This window comes from Lepidochelys olivacea, assembly GCF_965140295.1.
Source record: "Lepidochelys olivacea isolate rLepOli2 genome assembly, chromosome: 7".
In the NCBI taxonomy this organism is placed as follows: domain Eukaryota; kingdom Metazoa; phylum Chordata; order Testudines; family Cheloniidae; genus Lepidochelys; species Lepidochelys olivacea.
In genome coordinates, this window is record NC_140417.1 from 86,831,807 (window position 1) to 86,847,252 (window position 15,446).

Below are 15,446 nucleotides of genomic sequence, written 5' to 3' on the forward strand. Positions count from 1 at the left end.
TGGGGCAGGAAAGGAAAAAGGTAAATTACACATTGGTAAGTGGGTGTGAGTATAAAGGAATTGTTGATTTTTAAATTCCTGTATTTTATATGCTGGTGGCACTAGACAATGTGTAGACTGGGGACATGCCTACGCTATAGACTTCTGCCAGCATAATTATGTCAGTCAGGGGTGTGAAAGATGTGATCCCTGGCCAACATAGCTATGCGGGTCGCAAAAGCCCCCGGCATTGACACAGTTACATTGGCAAAACTGAGTTTTTATCAGTATAGCTTGTTTTGACCAGGTATGGAATAAGCTACACCAGTAAAAGCCACTTCTGTAGATCTAAGTGTCTCATGTTTGTATTGTAATGAAACATTTTGACACAGCATGGACAGGAGACACTATGAAATAGAAAAGATTAGAAGACTCAATCAGTACTAAGTAGCATCGGCCATGAATGATTTTAAAAATAAAATGTTAACTATTACATTGTCATGTCATGACACGTCAGTAATAGTAGCGCATGGTATGCACTACTATTGACATGTTATCAAATAATATAAAGATAAATAAAAATATAAAAATTAATAAAACCATAATTTTTTTTTTGGAATTCTGTAATGAAATTTAAAAATCTGAAACAAAAAATTTTTTGAAACCCTTTTTTCCAGAATTTCCATTTTCACAAGAAATTTCAAAAATATTTGGTTTTGTTCAGATTTGGAATGAAAACCAATCAATTCTGAAATGTCAAAATTTTCCACAAAACTGAAATTCCAGGTTTCAACCAGCTCCACTGGACAGTATGGAGAAGTTGTCAGGCTGAACAGGGGATGATCAGAAAGAGACTTGATCTCAGTCTCAGTTGTCAGGCTGATCAGGGGATGATTTAATTGGGTATGGGTCCTGCTTTTGAGCAGGGGGTTGGACTAGATGACCTCCTGAGGTCCCTTCCAACCCTGATATTCTATGATTCTATGATTCAGGGAAGGTAAGCTTTTCTTTGCTTTTCTCTGCAACTAACCTAAGAGGAATGAACTTGATTTTACAAAATATTCAGGTAATCTCTGTTCTTAATCTTTCTTTTAAGAAACCTACTGCTGAATTTCATGCAGATGAATCCAAAAAAGACAAGACTCCTTCAAACTCCAGAGGGAAGTACTGATGAGCCTAATCCTCCACTTGTGGTCTTGGTCAGATGGGGTACGGACAAAAGTGTTTGAAAACGGCTGCATCAGACAAATGCAGGTGAGAAGCTGAAAGACCATAGAGATGTGAGTTGGTAGGAACGTGAATAACATGGTCCTTTGCTGAGGGGTGCAGGGCATGGGGCAACATGTTCTTACCTCATTTTCCCCCATTGACAAGCCATGGCAAAAAATTATTAAAGACACATTTATCCTTTCTTCTTTCTGCTTTGTGTATTATATGTCTATTGATAGATTGGGAAAAATCAATAACATAGTGAAAAGATAACACAGGTTATATAGTTAACTTTTGCATTTGCACCTTATTTAAAAAAACATAAACATGCAGACTCCATGACAACAATATCTAAGTTCATAGACCATAAAGCAGAAATGATACACGAGGAAGGACAACTTTGTAATCTCTTCCATTGTGTGTTACATTTGCAAAAATAATTTGCTGTCAGTTTCCCCATAATTTCTTTTTAAAACCCTCCAGACTACAGGTTGTCAATGGAAACATAGTGGAGAGTAAACAGTAACAAAACAAAAAGAAAGCAAGGCATTAAAACACAAATAGAAATAAAATTGATAAATGGATAGCTGTGGAGAAAAGCAAGTATTAAGATTAATTTTATCATTAGGTGAATTTCAATGGTTGTTATGCTTTTGCCAATGCTAATCTAGAATTCTAAAGTAAGACCCAGCAGAACACTGACTGCTGATGGATGAAGTTTAACTACGTGACCTAAAAAAATAAAGGCAATTGATGGATAGCAATTCAGTCCAATGAGACCACCACCCAGTAGGAACTCTATCCTAAAACGATAAGTTTGGATAACTTTTATTATTTTTCTTTTTCGGTATCTCACCATTTCTGGGGCCATATTTTGCCCTAGCATCATTTGACACTGCATGAGTGTAACTGAGGGCTCAGTTTGGTCCCTGGCTTCAATTTCAAAACAGAAGCAGAAGTGCCAAAATTAAACAACAAAAAGTTCTTCTCTTTATTCTTCCAGCAGGCCTGGAAGCACTAGAAATCCAGTGAGAGAACATTTCTGAGATTCCCAGTTCACTTTTGTAGGCCCAAGAGGTACAGGTATTTTTTTAAGTTTTGAATAAGCTTTGGTGCTTATTTGAATGCAACCTCCAAACTTTTAGATTCACCTTTCCCTATTGATGGATGTACACACTTATTGTGTAAGAAAAATTACCGTCTTTAATGAAGATATATGCTGTAGGAAGTGTTACTTGCCAATCTGTGTAGACAAAATAATTCTTCTATGTACAAAAAGAAAAGGAGTACTTGTGGCACCTTAGAGACTAACCAATTTATTTGAGCATGAGCTTTCGTGAGCTACAGCTCACTTCATCGGATGCTCATGCTCAAATAAATTGGTTAGTCTCTAAGGTGCCACAAGTACTCCTTTTCTTTTTGCGAATACAGACTAACACGGCTGTTACTCTGAAACTCTTCTATGTACATTACTCACTAATTTAAGAGGCAATTCATTAATCGTATCGGGTTAAACTCTGTGGTTCTTCCTTAAAGTTTGATCCAAAGATCATTGAAAGTCAATTTTTTTCCAAATTATTGTTTGCCAATTCTCTATTTAAGAGAACTCTCACTGTCAACAATATTAGCTTGCCTGCATAAAGACTGAATAAAAATTGAATAGGGCTATCAACATTTGGCCTATAATTAATATCGTGCCCACATCAGTAGTACGTTTGTTTGCTTGAAACTGGGTCTGAGTTCACTCAAGGTTTTCTGATTGTTAGTAAGCATTTTGATAAACCTGATCTAAGTTTTGAGTTTGTAATGAGACTTCAAAGCTAGATGAGTTTTACATGGTTTAAAGTATTTAGGTGAACGTTTTTCACAGTGCGTCTTTAAACTCAGCATGGTTACACATGTAATCAGTAGCAACATCTTTGCCAAATATCTTCACAATTTAAAATAATTATCTCAGAGTCCCTAAACCTTCTTTGAATAACAGAGCATATGTCCTAAATCCTCTACAGTAGTGTGTCACTTGTGCATTTGCATAGTAATTGTTTTAGATTTTTGTTCAAAGGTATAGCTTGACTTAATTTTAATCCTTCCAATTTAATCAGCATAGCGGGAGCCTGAGCTCTGGGACCCTCCCATCTTGCAGGGTCCTAGAGACTGAGCTGCAGCCAAAGCCTGGAAGTTTACACAGCAATGAAACAGCCCTGCAGCCCGAGCCGCAGGAATGTGCCAGCTGCAGGTTTTTCTTTGCTGTGTAGACATACCCAGAGAGACCAGATGGAGGGTGGAGTTGCTGTTTGTCCTGTAATAATCACAGGGTCATATTAGCCCATCCATTTTTAATTAGAACTCCCTGCTGGTGCTTGATTAGGGTTATTATCATTGGTTATTATTGGCCTTGGCTAGTGACTATCTGATATATTGACAGTTCCCTATTTCCCAGTCCTATAAATATCATCCTTTAGCTGCTCAAAGAACGTAGTAACATTTTGTCTCTTCAGCTTTACCCCATACCAGAGCTAGACTGCTTGATTATTCCCAAAATGGCCTGATCCCAGAACATGTGAACCCAGAATGCAGCATGCTTTGGTTTACACATTAAGGAAGGTCACTAATCTGCATAGAGCCTCAGAGAATAATCCTAACTTCATATGATGTAAAATATTGTTTCTTTTACAATCCTTTCACTTCTTTGGATTGTTTTTCAGAAAATGCAGATAATAGCTATTCCCTAAAGAAATGCCTTTTAACTACAATTCCAAATCTTCAGAAACATGAATTAAAACATAATGAAGCACAAAAAATCAGCACTGATACTGAAATAACTTCTGGGCTTCTGCAAATGAGATTCAGATGCCTTGATACAGATGATCTAGTAATACATTTTAATACAGGCCATCTAAAGTTCTTAAGATTTCCCCAGCAGGCTTCAATATTGCACAACACTGTTATTAACCGTGGATTATCTCGAAGTGGAGGCAAGGATTTATTCGACAAATGATGATAATTTAACTAATGATTTAGGTGAGGATCACTTGAATGTTAATATAAAAAGCCAATTCTATTACTGCTTGAAACATAAGAAGAAATTAATTTAGCAAGTTTTTATGTAACTAAAAGGAGCCAAATATCAGTTTGCCAGTTATTCTGTGTATGAAAAATAGTTTATTTTTCAAAAGATAAATAATGTCAATATCTTTGATAAATATAAAATATCTTAGTTTTAAGCAGGGCTGGCTCCAGGCACCAGTGTTCCAAGCAGGTGTTTGGGGCGGCAGACAGAAAGGGGCGGCACAGTTTCCGTGGCGGTGGCAATTCGACAGCAGCTTCTCTCTCTCTCCTGCCGTCCGCGGTGGCAATTCGGCGGCTGCAGGTTTTTTCACTGCTTGGGGCGGCAAAAACGGTAGAGCCGGCCCTGGAAAACTTTTAAGGAACTGTTTATTTTGTAGCGTAGCACTTTAGTGAACAGAAATAAATGTACAAAGTAAATAAGGCTGTGATCTTTCCACAATGTACAGGTTTTCTACAAAAGCCGAGTCCAGAGTCTCAACTCCCTCCTGTGTACGCAGGCACAGAATTATTAGTTGTGATGGCAGTGCCTGGTTGGGAGATAGCTCTGCTGCTGGTTCTGTGCTAACATCTGTCTGTAGAGATCCATCACTGCATACCAGGTGCTTTTCAATATCCCTCTGGGAAACAGCAAGAGCACTTAAATATAAGCACATTTCTGAATGATGAACTCTGTGTTCCACAGTTAAATTAGCTATACCGAAATGTCTATTTTCTTGCTTAAGGGCTAGTTCCTGTTTTCCTGCACTGGCAGTAGGAAGAGAGAGACAGGCAGCTCTATGGGATACATCTTAATGTTTAGGGTCAGGGAGTTTTGGGGGGCAAACCCCTTTAGATCTCTGGCATGGGGGGATGGAAAGGAGAGGAAGGAACACTATGATATTCTTTCCTTCCACAAATTCATGGGGTTGCAGCTTTGAGGTCAAGGGCACTCATAGTAAGGGAAGCAGCTACACTTTGTGGTTTGTTTCCCATTGAACCTGATGGAAATAACTCACAGATGTGTGTGTGTGTGTATGTGTATATATATGTGTGTGAGTGTATATATATATAGTTAACACTATCCAGAGCAGCATTAACTCCTGCTCTGAGCTAGCACCCTTTTTGGTAAGTAGGGTGGAAGTTAATGGGACCATGGCTCCAGAAGGAGCAATGCTTCTATACCAGGGAAGTTGGTTCTCTACAGCAGAGGTTCTCAAATCGGGGGATGGGTCCCCTGGAGACACAGAATGTATTCTTCCTTTTCCAGAGGTGGAAGAGAGCAGATGCCATTGGAACTGAATTAATATATGTTGTATATTCTCCTGATAAATTGCAAACACTGGTGGGGGGGAAGGGAGCAGAGAGACATGGCAACCCAATCTTAGCCAGCATGCTATTGTAAGCGGGGCAATAGTCCCGCTATTGTGGGGAACTTCCCTGGCTTCTGCACTACCCCGGTGAAGTGGGCTAGCGAAAGGATCTGAGTCCTCGCTCCCACTTCCTTTACCCAGTGGCCTCCCTGCCCTTGAGGACTCCCCTTCCACTCTCCTGTCTGGCAGAGTCCTCGTAACCCCAACAAGGCTGGGCCTAGGATTCCTGGGGGACTCGACCCCCAACCCTGCTGCGGTCACCTAGGACGGGGCTAAGGTGTCCCCACTCCGGGGTACTCTCTCTGCACTGGGCACTTCTCTGACCCACTGACCATTACATACAAGTTAAAGCAAATGCACGTTATTTAATCAACAATTAAAAAGAATAAGGAAAAATGGGAAAGGTTAAAGGAAACCCATCAACCCGCTCTGTGGCAGGGAACATCACAAACAGTGTCTCTGGAATGTCAGGGCAGTTCACAGTCTGTTCCTTGGAAGTCCCAGGCCTTCTTCTCAGGCCCTGGCTGTGCTGCAGGGATGCTGCGGGTTGGACACTTGCTCTGGTAGTGACCACACGCTCTTAAGTGGTAGGACCCTTCTTCCCAGTGTCGCCCCCCCTGTCGGGGTTACGATCCAAGCCTGGCCTGCAGAGCCTCTTGGCTGAGGCATCTCCCTGTGCTGGGCCCGCTGCCCGGGGTCCCCCTCGGTCTCCCCAGCTGCTCATCACACCCAGCTCCGGACTGCTCCAGCCCCAGCTCCACCACTGTCTCTGCGCTGCTGCTGCTCTGCCTCCAGCTCCCTGGGCTGCTTCTCTGGCCCCTCTGGCTCTGGTTGCTACAGCTCTGCTCCCAGGACAGGTCTGCTCTGCAGGCTGCTTCTGTGACTCTGCTCCCAGCACTGACCTGCTTCCTGGGCTGCTTTTTTGGCCCTTCTGGATCTGGCACACCTCTGCTCCCCAGCTTAGCTTGGGCCCCTGCTTTCTCCTTAGCTCGGCCTCACTGTGTCTGACCCAGGCAATTCCAGCTCACACAGAGGACGGGACCTCCCTGGCCTCCTGACTCCCTGATTAGCCTGCTCGCCCTGTCATTCAAGCTGACCTGGAGCATTGGCCTCTCCCCATTGTTCCTGGGGGCTGTCAGTCTCAGGGCCCTGATTCCCCATCCACCCTTCCCCCTTTTTAGTACTGGGAGCTAGCAACTAAAACACCCGCACTGAATGTTAGTAAGGGGGCAACAGTCCCATTACACTATCATCAGCTATTTGAGTGCTTAGAGCTCTAACTTCAGCTGCTACTCTTGCTCCGCTCATCTGCCATTGCAGCCTTCAGTCACCAGGGGCTCTCAGGACAGAAGGGAGCAGCAAGAACAACAGATATTACTGGGCCCAGGATTTGCTACAACTTGTTCCTTGGCCCCAGAGGGGCATTAGGATGCCTGCTGCAGTGGCCTGCAGATGTTTCCTCATGTACATAATCAAACACTACAGAAGGCAACTCCCAGAGCAGGCAAGTCAGAAAGAAAGGGAGGAAGTAGGCAAATTTTGGATTCTTGGGAAGTTGCCTTAACTTCCATGGGGGAGAATTAGACCACTGGTCAGTTGTGATTTTTGAGCATCTCATCGGAGTAGAGGGGATGCTAGTTCCAGTAATCAACAGGTAATTTTTAAACTGAAATATCTTGACTGTATCAAAATTGTTTCTCAAATTACAAATGAAAGATTAAAAACAAAATAAACCTACTCTTAATATTCTTCATTTTTGATAAAGAAGAGGGATTGCAATAGTGGCATATGGTTGCAGGATACCTTTGCCTTCTCCCTCCTGTCAAAAACTGGTTCATGTTTCATTGGTCATGTAAATCACAATCATGCCACTTCTTTGGCAGAAAATTATTACAATATTTATAAACAGTCAGAAAAAGAAGAGCATGTGAAGAATCTGAGTCAAGGGCAAAGCTGTCTTGCAGTGACAACCATTTGGTTTAGAATTAGTAAAACAGGAGCAATTAACATACACTTGAAAATTGCCAATTGACTGGATAAGCCAAAATCAGAGAGAAGGACTTAAGTAAAAGGAGGCACAGCAAGGTGTTGGGGATTAAAAAGTCAGTCATCTTGACTCAATTTTAGGCATGCCCAGAAGCTATAAATTCCCATTTCCCCCCCTTTGTTTTACTGGTCTTTAAATCTGTATTATAGTATTTTTTCTCCAATACAATCACAGCCTTATTATATCAGGTATAGTAGATGGACCACATTCTGCACTGTAACTCTAGTTTAAATTCTAAGTGACTGACTTCAGTGGAGTTTCTCTGGATTTAAGTCTGTATAAATGAGAGCAGAACTTGGTCTGATATCTCCAAATTAGCGATTCTACATTTTATATCCTAATAGAAGATCTGTAAGGTTGTATCACTAAGTACAAAAAGTCTTAAGGCCATAAAGTTAAATAATGCTCCTTTTAAAATGTCTGTGTTATTCATTAAAATAAGTTGTTAAGGAAAGAAAGATTGTTTGGATCTTTCACTTTGCCTCTAAGTGCTTCTATTTTTCCTTTCCTATATGCATTTATATATATGTAACAAAACCTCTACACACTAAGACTGTGATGAAAGAAACATACAATTATTTCTCTTTAAGGATGTTTTTCTGTTTTAATGGGAGCAAAGCTGCCATGTTACTCAACACCTTTTGTGGCAAATTATCTCCCTCAGTCTTCATACAGATACTGTGTAAACTAATCACTTTTTTCTCTTTATAGGATACTTTTGTTTGAAAAGTAGAACTTATGTTTAGTACCTGCACTGTTGATTTCTTTCTTTAGGATTGTATAACCACCAGATGTCTCTGAAACTATATTCTCTCATAAATATTTTATAGCCTTTGAGGATGCCGAATATCTGGGATTTATAGGATTATTACATCCATCTACCCAGGGATCTAAAACACTACTGCAATTACCCCAAGTGCAGAGTCAGAGAATGTATTTAGCTGAGAAGGTAAGTTTGAGAATTTTCAGAGAGTCCTTACTTAATCTGTATACAGTAAATTTTAATAAATTGACCTTTTGAGACATAAAATGAAAATTCCTCTAGGGTACAGGACTTTTTAAAAAAAATCAAAAGTGCTGCTAAAAGATGATTTATTAAATAAGGTGGTATCCCCTTGCTAATAGAGTATGCCATGTATTTTACTTTATGTTTAGCCAAAGTTCATTCAATTTTGTGCCAATAGAGTTTCTGAATTCTATAAAGAAACATTTAATGTGCAGTCCCTTCTAACCCTATGATTCTAATATAGCTGAATTTTGGATAAATTAGAAGAGATAAGGGTACCTCAGGGTGTCTAGTGCTAAGTTTTTAGAATGGAACTTGAAGACCAACAAATATTAAGAACTTAGATTTAACCATGGAGAGCAGAGCCTTAGTGAACTCAGCTATTGTTATGGGAGGAAATTGTGACCTTGTTCTCACTTGATTAAAATTCTAGGTCACAATCACTCTCCTTTGGAAAAACCCACACAAAGGGAAAATTTAGGGCTATGTGTTATCATTGCTTGCATGCCAAAAAGATTGGTACCACACTACAAAGCAAGCCTCCCAATGTATGTATTTATTTATTTATAGATTTATAAAAATATTCCTGACCATGACTATACCACATCTAAAAAATTTACGACTTTAGCCCCTTCACATTCAAGTGGAAGAAAAATGGCTCTCTCCAAAAACAAACAACCCTTTCCCAAGCCCCACAGGCAAGTGCCTGAGAAAAGAAATGAGACTTTCTCTGCCCTGCAGGTAATCAAAGACTCTGTGGGACTGGCAGGAAAAAGAAGTTCCAGAACTGAACTCTGTACTAAGAATGGCCTATTTGTTCAAATGGATCTGCTGATCTCAGTCAAAGGAGTTCTTGTAGCTAGTCAGAACAGCTCTACACATGTTAAAATATTATGCTTGATAAACGACCGTTCCAACTTGTACTAAAACAGGTTCCCTGAAGCTCAACAAAAGATCTGCAAATGCCAAAAAATGGTGGGATGGGTCAGGGCAAAGTCAAAGTATCATATGTTGTGTACTGCAATTACAGGGTAAGCAACTACAGAAAACGAATTAATAATTAACAGTGCTCTGAGCAGCTTTAATTAATCTCAGTGTGATGTACATTTAGTGAATGTCTAATTGTAACAGGGACCTACAAATGGTGGTAGGAGGAATTATAGGGATGGGCTTCATTACAAGCACTCAGATACTGGCTGTGATGACGGTGGCGTATGTTGCAATGAGTTGGGACTACATCTGTGCAACTTTATAAGTTAAGTTCTGACTGATATTGTTAAGTTGTATTATGAAAAACAGCTGTATTATGACAGGTTTCAGAGTAGCAGCCGTGTTAGTCTGTATCCGCAAAACGAAAAGGAGTACGTGTGGTACCTTAGAGACTAACAAATTTGTTTGAGCATAAGCTTTCGTGAGCTACAGCTCACTTCTTCGGATATGTATGTGAATTGCTGACAGGGCATGTAACAGATACACACCAGGCAGGATCAATGGAAAATACTTAAGGCTAACAATAATACTTAGATCTCACAAAGGTTATGCTAAGAAACAACTCAAACCTTGAAAATCCAGTTTTAGATTAAAGGGAGGGGGAAACTGGAAAGTAGAAACATTGGAAATTTTATCAGGATTACAAGAAAAGAGACCACGTGACCAGGAAGGGTTTAATAAAGGAACAGGGAGAGACTGGTAGAGGAAGCATGGGGCAGGAAAGAGCAAGGTCACAGAAGCTGGTTAAGGATCTCCAGGAGGGAGAGGTCACCCAGCACGTAGCAGCCTCTTGGAGGTAGGGGCCATACCTGCTTTCCTGAGCCCAAGTGGCTGCAAGGGCCTGGACAACCCAAAGGACCCAGACCCCAGTCCAAAGTATGTCCTGGAGTGTTGAGGAAAGTGAGGGAGGGACATTTGTTTTGTGTCTTGTAGGATGTGAACTCTCCTGTGCTTTACATGACTAAGTATAAAAGAGCATAAGTGTGCAAAGAATGTGTGTGTGTGCGTTGCTTTACAAGTACTGTGTGCCCCTGTGAGTTAAACTGTAAACCAGAAACGTCTCCCCTTTGTGCTATAGTGCTGGGAAAGGAGTGTGTTTAAATAACTGGGATGTCAGGGCTGGTACTAGGGCCTAGTGCCGTGGGCTGAGAAGCCCCATTTCGACTGAGAGTTAGTGCCCAGGAAATGTGAAGAGATGCCAAGAGAGAAACCAGTGCTGCACCCTGCTGAGACTCCAGAAACTTCACACACCCCAGGGGAAACAGAGCACAGATGCTTATCTCCCCTCACAGTAGTCCTAGTGGGTGACCAGGACTGGGTGCTTGCTAGGAGCTGTGAAATGCAGATTGATAGAGCTTGAAAAACATTGTGTTCCCATACATTGTGCTCCTTTATTATGATGAAACCCTATCAATAGTAGTGCACTTGTCGTTCTCTAAATAGCTTCCAAGACTGTCTCTACACAGAGAGAGAGAGAGAGAGAGAATGGCTTGAGCTGAGTAATAATCTCAGAAGGAAAGAACATAAGCAGTCTTTTTTTCACTACTCTTTTGTTTTTTAAATTAACTTGGTACTTGAGAAATTGGCTGTAACTTTGGAGTTCAAAGCCCTTTATTTATCCATAGAATGGATACAGCCCTTTCAAGTATAAGTTCAAGTTTCCACATAATGTCTCAAACCTGATTTAGAGACCTCCCACATATAGCAGTATGAAGGTAGTTTGAGTTAATCACCAGTCTTGGACTTTCTTTCTCAAATTCTAGCAAAAATGTCATGTAAAGACAATTCTGATGATGTGTTTTGTGATATAAGCACTCTTCTCATAGGAGCTATATTGAGGCTGCCAGTTTATTTAACATAGACCCCGGAACAATTAAAAAATAGCAGCTTTCATTATTGACCTGAACCAAAGTGGAAATTGTACTGTGTGTCTTTGACATTGTGTAATGTTTTATATTTGTTTTGCATGGATTTAACCAGTAAGTAAGAGCTCTGCATCTAAAATACAAGTCCTGCAGGAGACCCTCAAGCAGAAAGAATATATTCAGGTGATACTCTCAGCTTTTTAAAAAGAGCTGAAACACAACTAACATCAAGCATTTGTTCAAGATCAAACTACCTCTGTATTTAGTTAGTCTTAGAAATTCTACTTATTTGTAATTACACCACTTGGTGACATCCAATAATATCTCAGCAATGTAAAAGTAAAAAGCTCAATATCTCATTAGGAATCCCTGGCATAAATTTTGAAGTACAGGGTTTGATAAGGTTAAAAAATACAATAAAAATGCAGTCCTCTCTCCTGACAGGTAAGGCCACAAGGAAAAATTAACTTTAGGCTGCATAGATATCAATTATTGAGATTTATAAGAAAATATGTCTTATTCGGTGCTCTGCTGCTCTTCCTTAATCAAGTATGACCATTCTGTAATAAGTTGCAAAAAGCTATGTTCTATTATGTTAATACAAAAGCTCCTTCTATTGGTGACAAAGTAGCTTTGCTTGATCAACTGAAATGCTGTAAAATAAAGGACTTAACACAAAGGACCATTTATATAAAACATATAGGCCCTGATCCTTCAATCACATACACATGTTTAACTTTAAGCACATCAGCATTTCCATTGACGTCAAGCTTGTTTAATGTTAACAGACAAGCTTAAGTGTTTGCAAGAACAGGATCATGTTGATCGTTTCCAAAGGTCAAAAATAAGATATTCTGTTCAAATGTGTTTTAGAATGTCACTAAAGAGGTCCATAGATTTAAATACGGTGTGTATATATATGTACACACATTCTTATTTCTCCAGATGTGATTTTTGTGTTGTTTGTGCAAATTACGCAGGAATGGTCCCTGATGGTTTATCAAATGTAAACATATAATCAAGTATTTAGAAATAAAATTAATAATAATAATGCAGTCATAGGGTTGAATTCATATATGGTGTAAATGGGAGGAATTTCATCATTTTAAATAGATCTGAGTGTGAATTCTTGGCCATATTTTATAGCAAAATGGCAAATGGTCCACTTGGGGCCTTCACATGTGACTGACTTGTGTTCTCCACTTTGTTTATACTGACATTCACAGTATCAGCCTGCACAAGGTTGAGAGTTGGAAAATATAAGGATAGTGCATGAATGTCAGTATGGAATGATTTATCCTATTATTACCTACCTCTAGTAGGAGTCATTCATGAATTAATGCAGGGTGTGAATCCAAGAAAAGTATGATGAAAAATGTGTGTGCTAGTCAATAGTTTGTGAAAGCATAAATACAGGCTTTAGAAATTAATCATAATTAAACACAGATAAAACCCTAATAAATAAAGAATAATTAAATACTTCACTTTAGATTGGAAACATTGAAAAATTATGAGAAAAACAAGGTAATGAACTATGAGATTATTCAGAAAATGAAATCATGAAAGAGAGAATTGACAGTGATACACAGAAATCCCTCAAAAGCTTGTTCTGGAATCTCCTAAATTAAGCAGGTCTCTGCTTTGTAGCAGGTGAAGTTTGAGGAATGAGGAAAAATTGAAAGAAGAAATGATTATGTTAATGTGATATATGACCAAGGAAGCACTGTGTTCCATCCATAAATGAGATCATGCATTGTATAATTTTGAGAAAACAAGTGTGTACTATAATTTCTCCTCTCTACATACTGAATATTTTTAGTGGGAATATTTAAGTTTGATCTGAATGTTTTTAATCATTCAGAGCAGATGAAACATCAAGGCTGTGCCATTCATAGTACTCTCAAATGTCACTATTTGGTGAGAGGTCAAGAGCTTTAATTGAACTTCAATTCTGAATTGCCATGAAACTTTAGCCTTAACATAATTTTTTATATTTAATATTTTTATTCAGGTAGTACTTAAAAACCTGCATAGTGGCTTACCGTCAAACTAGACAGCACAGGTTATATTTGACTGCCACTTAACCTACTCATTATAAACTGGCTAGTTCCTTGTAGGCATCAGAGAAAAGGAGGTATTTGAAGAAGAAGGTCATGGTTGTATGGGTAAGCTCAGAAAGGACATTTCAAGAACAAGTGACACATGGAAGAAAACATGAGGATAGTTGTGGGAGAACTGAACAAATGGACTGTCAAGACTGCTGGTGTTGTTAGAGAGGAGGTAGCAGGGGCCTATGTGATGAGACAAACACTGCTAAATTGCACGGGGCACAGTTGTAAAAGGCCTTAAGCAAATTGATTGAAGCTGGTGCATTACAAGTGAGGAAGCCAGAGGAGGGAGTCACAGAGGTAGGTAACATGCTGAGGTAGACTGGCAAGGAAGTTGAATTTAATAGCTGTATTGGAGTGGCCTGAAGGGGGGTGAAGTAGGTGTCTGTGACCTTATCTATATTAGCCTGTAGCAGGGCCATTTGCTTCTACCTTTGTTCAAGTCCACAAACACCTCAAATCTTTTTTGCTAGTAACACACCCCATATAGTTTATTCACAATATTAGTTTTCATGACCCTTAAACTCTGTATTGCCTTATGCCTACAGTCCTAGGGAGCCCTCAGCTCCTGAGCAAGCAGCAAAGAGTAAGCTCTCTCTCCCTCTCTCTGCTTTCTTCCTGAGCCTTTTGTATCACCTGCTTAATGGCCTTATTAACATCTCAATTCTCCTCAGCCTATCAGCTGGGCACAGTCTTCTTTATGAGGTCTGCCCTGGAGTAATTTAATTAGAGATGCAGTGACCAGAGTCCTGTCTCTGGGTAGAGTTCCTCTGGGCTGCGTCCACTGGCTCCCTGGACACCTTTGAGGAGAAGTGGGCATTGTCCTGGGTTCTCTGCTCGGTGTCCTCTTCTGGCTCCCTGCTTTTGACCCTGTGACCCCCTCTTCCATCCCTGTTTTTTCATTAGTTGTCCCTTGGAATCACTTTAGATCCGGGTGTGGTAGCTCCTCCCCTTACACTGGGGGGAGGGGCCTTGTGCCCGCCTATCCCCGGATTCTCAGTAGGTGCTGTTGCCCCGCACTCTGTCACATCGCCTTAAAAGATACTAGCTCAAAGACAATACTCAAGTTATGGACCCGTGTGATGTGGAGAATTGGTGGTACTGTCAGCAATGACAAAGAGAGGAGGAGGAGGAAAGGTAAAGAATCCCTTATATATACATGGATCCACATCTGCAGCTTCTTTTATAAGTTCTTTCTAAGGTATACATTTTCATAATTTAGTCAACAGTCATATTTGATTCATTTTCCCCAATCAGTTGCAGAAATTTCCTCAAGTGAAATTCAAGCAAAGAGGCAATTATTTATGAAGCTAATTTTCCTACATAAGTATGCATAGCACAGACCATCCTAGGTGCAATTCAGAGAAGAAGGCAAGTAACTACACTCAGCTGAAAATTCAGCAGGTTATCTAAAATCAGCACATTTTCACTGGAGCCCATTATATATGTTGTGTTACTATGTCTTTACATATAATTGACCTTTATAGACTCTGTCCAGCGTATGTAGAGCAGTAGTACTACAAGATGCTACCTGTGTATGTAAGTATAGAAATAAAGTCTGATATTACATTACAATATATAATTTGAGAAATACTGTCTGATCAACTGTATAATAATTCATAGACATAAGGGAGCAGAGTGAAAGTTGAAAATCTAGCCTTAATTTTGGTATTTCCTGACTTGAGTGCTTAACTGTTCAACTTTAATATTTTCTTAACATAATTTTTTGTATGGAATACTACGTACATTAAGCATTTCTTTAATGTTAGCACAAAATATTTATACTTGTCTACATGCACACTCTATTTTTTAAATGAATATCTT

The 15,446-nt window shown here is 39.8% G+C and overlaps 1 long non-coding RNA gene across 1 annotated transcript in view; it reads left to right on the forward strand.

Moving 5' to 3' along the window:
* The first annotated feature begins 1,177 nt into the window (after positions 1 to 1,177).
* The window catches only part of LOC311523712, a 56,535-nt gene continuing 42,266 nt past the window's right edge, over positions 1,178 to 15,446 (forward strand). Inside the window, exons 1-2 of the long non-coding RNA XR_014712410.1 lie at positions 1,178 to 1,233; positions 8,484 to 8,602. This is a non-coding gene — a long non-coding RNA (uncharacterized lncRNA). The remainder of the gene's footprint in view (positions 1,234 to 8,483; positions 8,603 to 15,446) is intronic.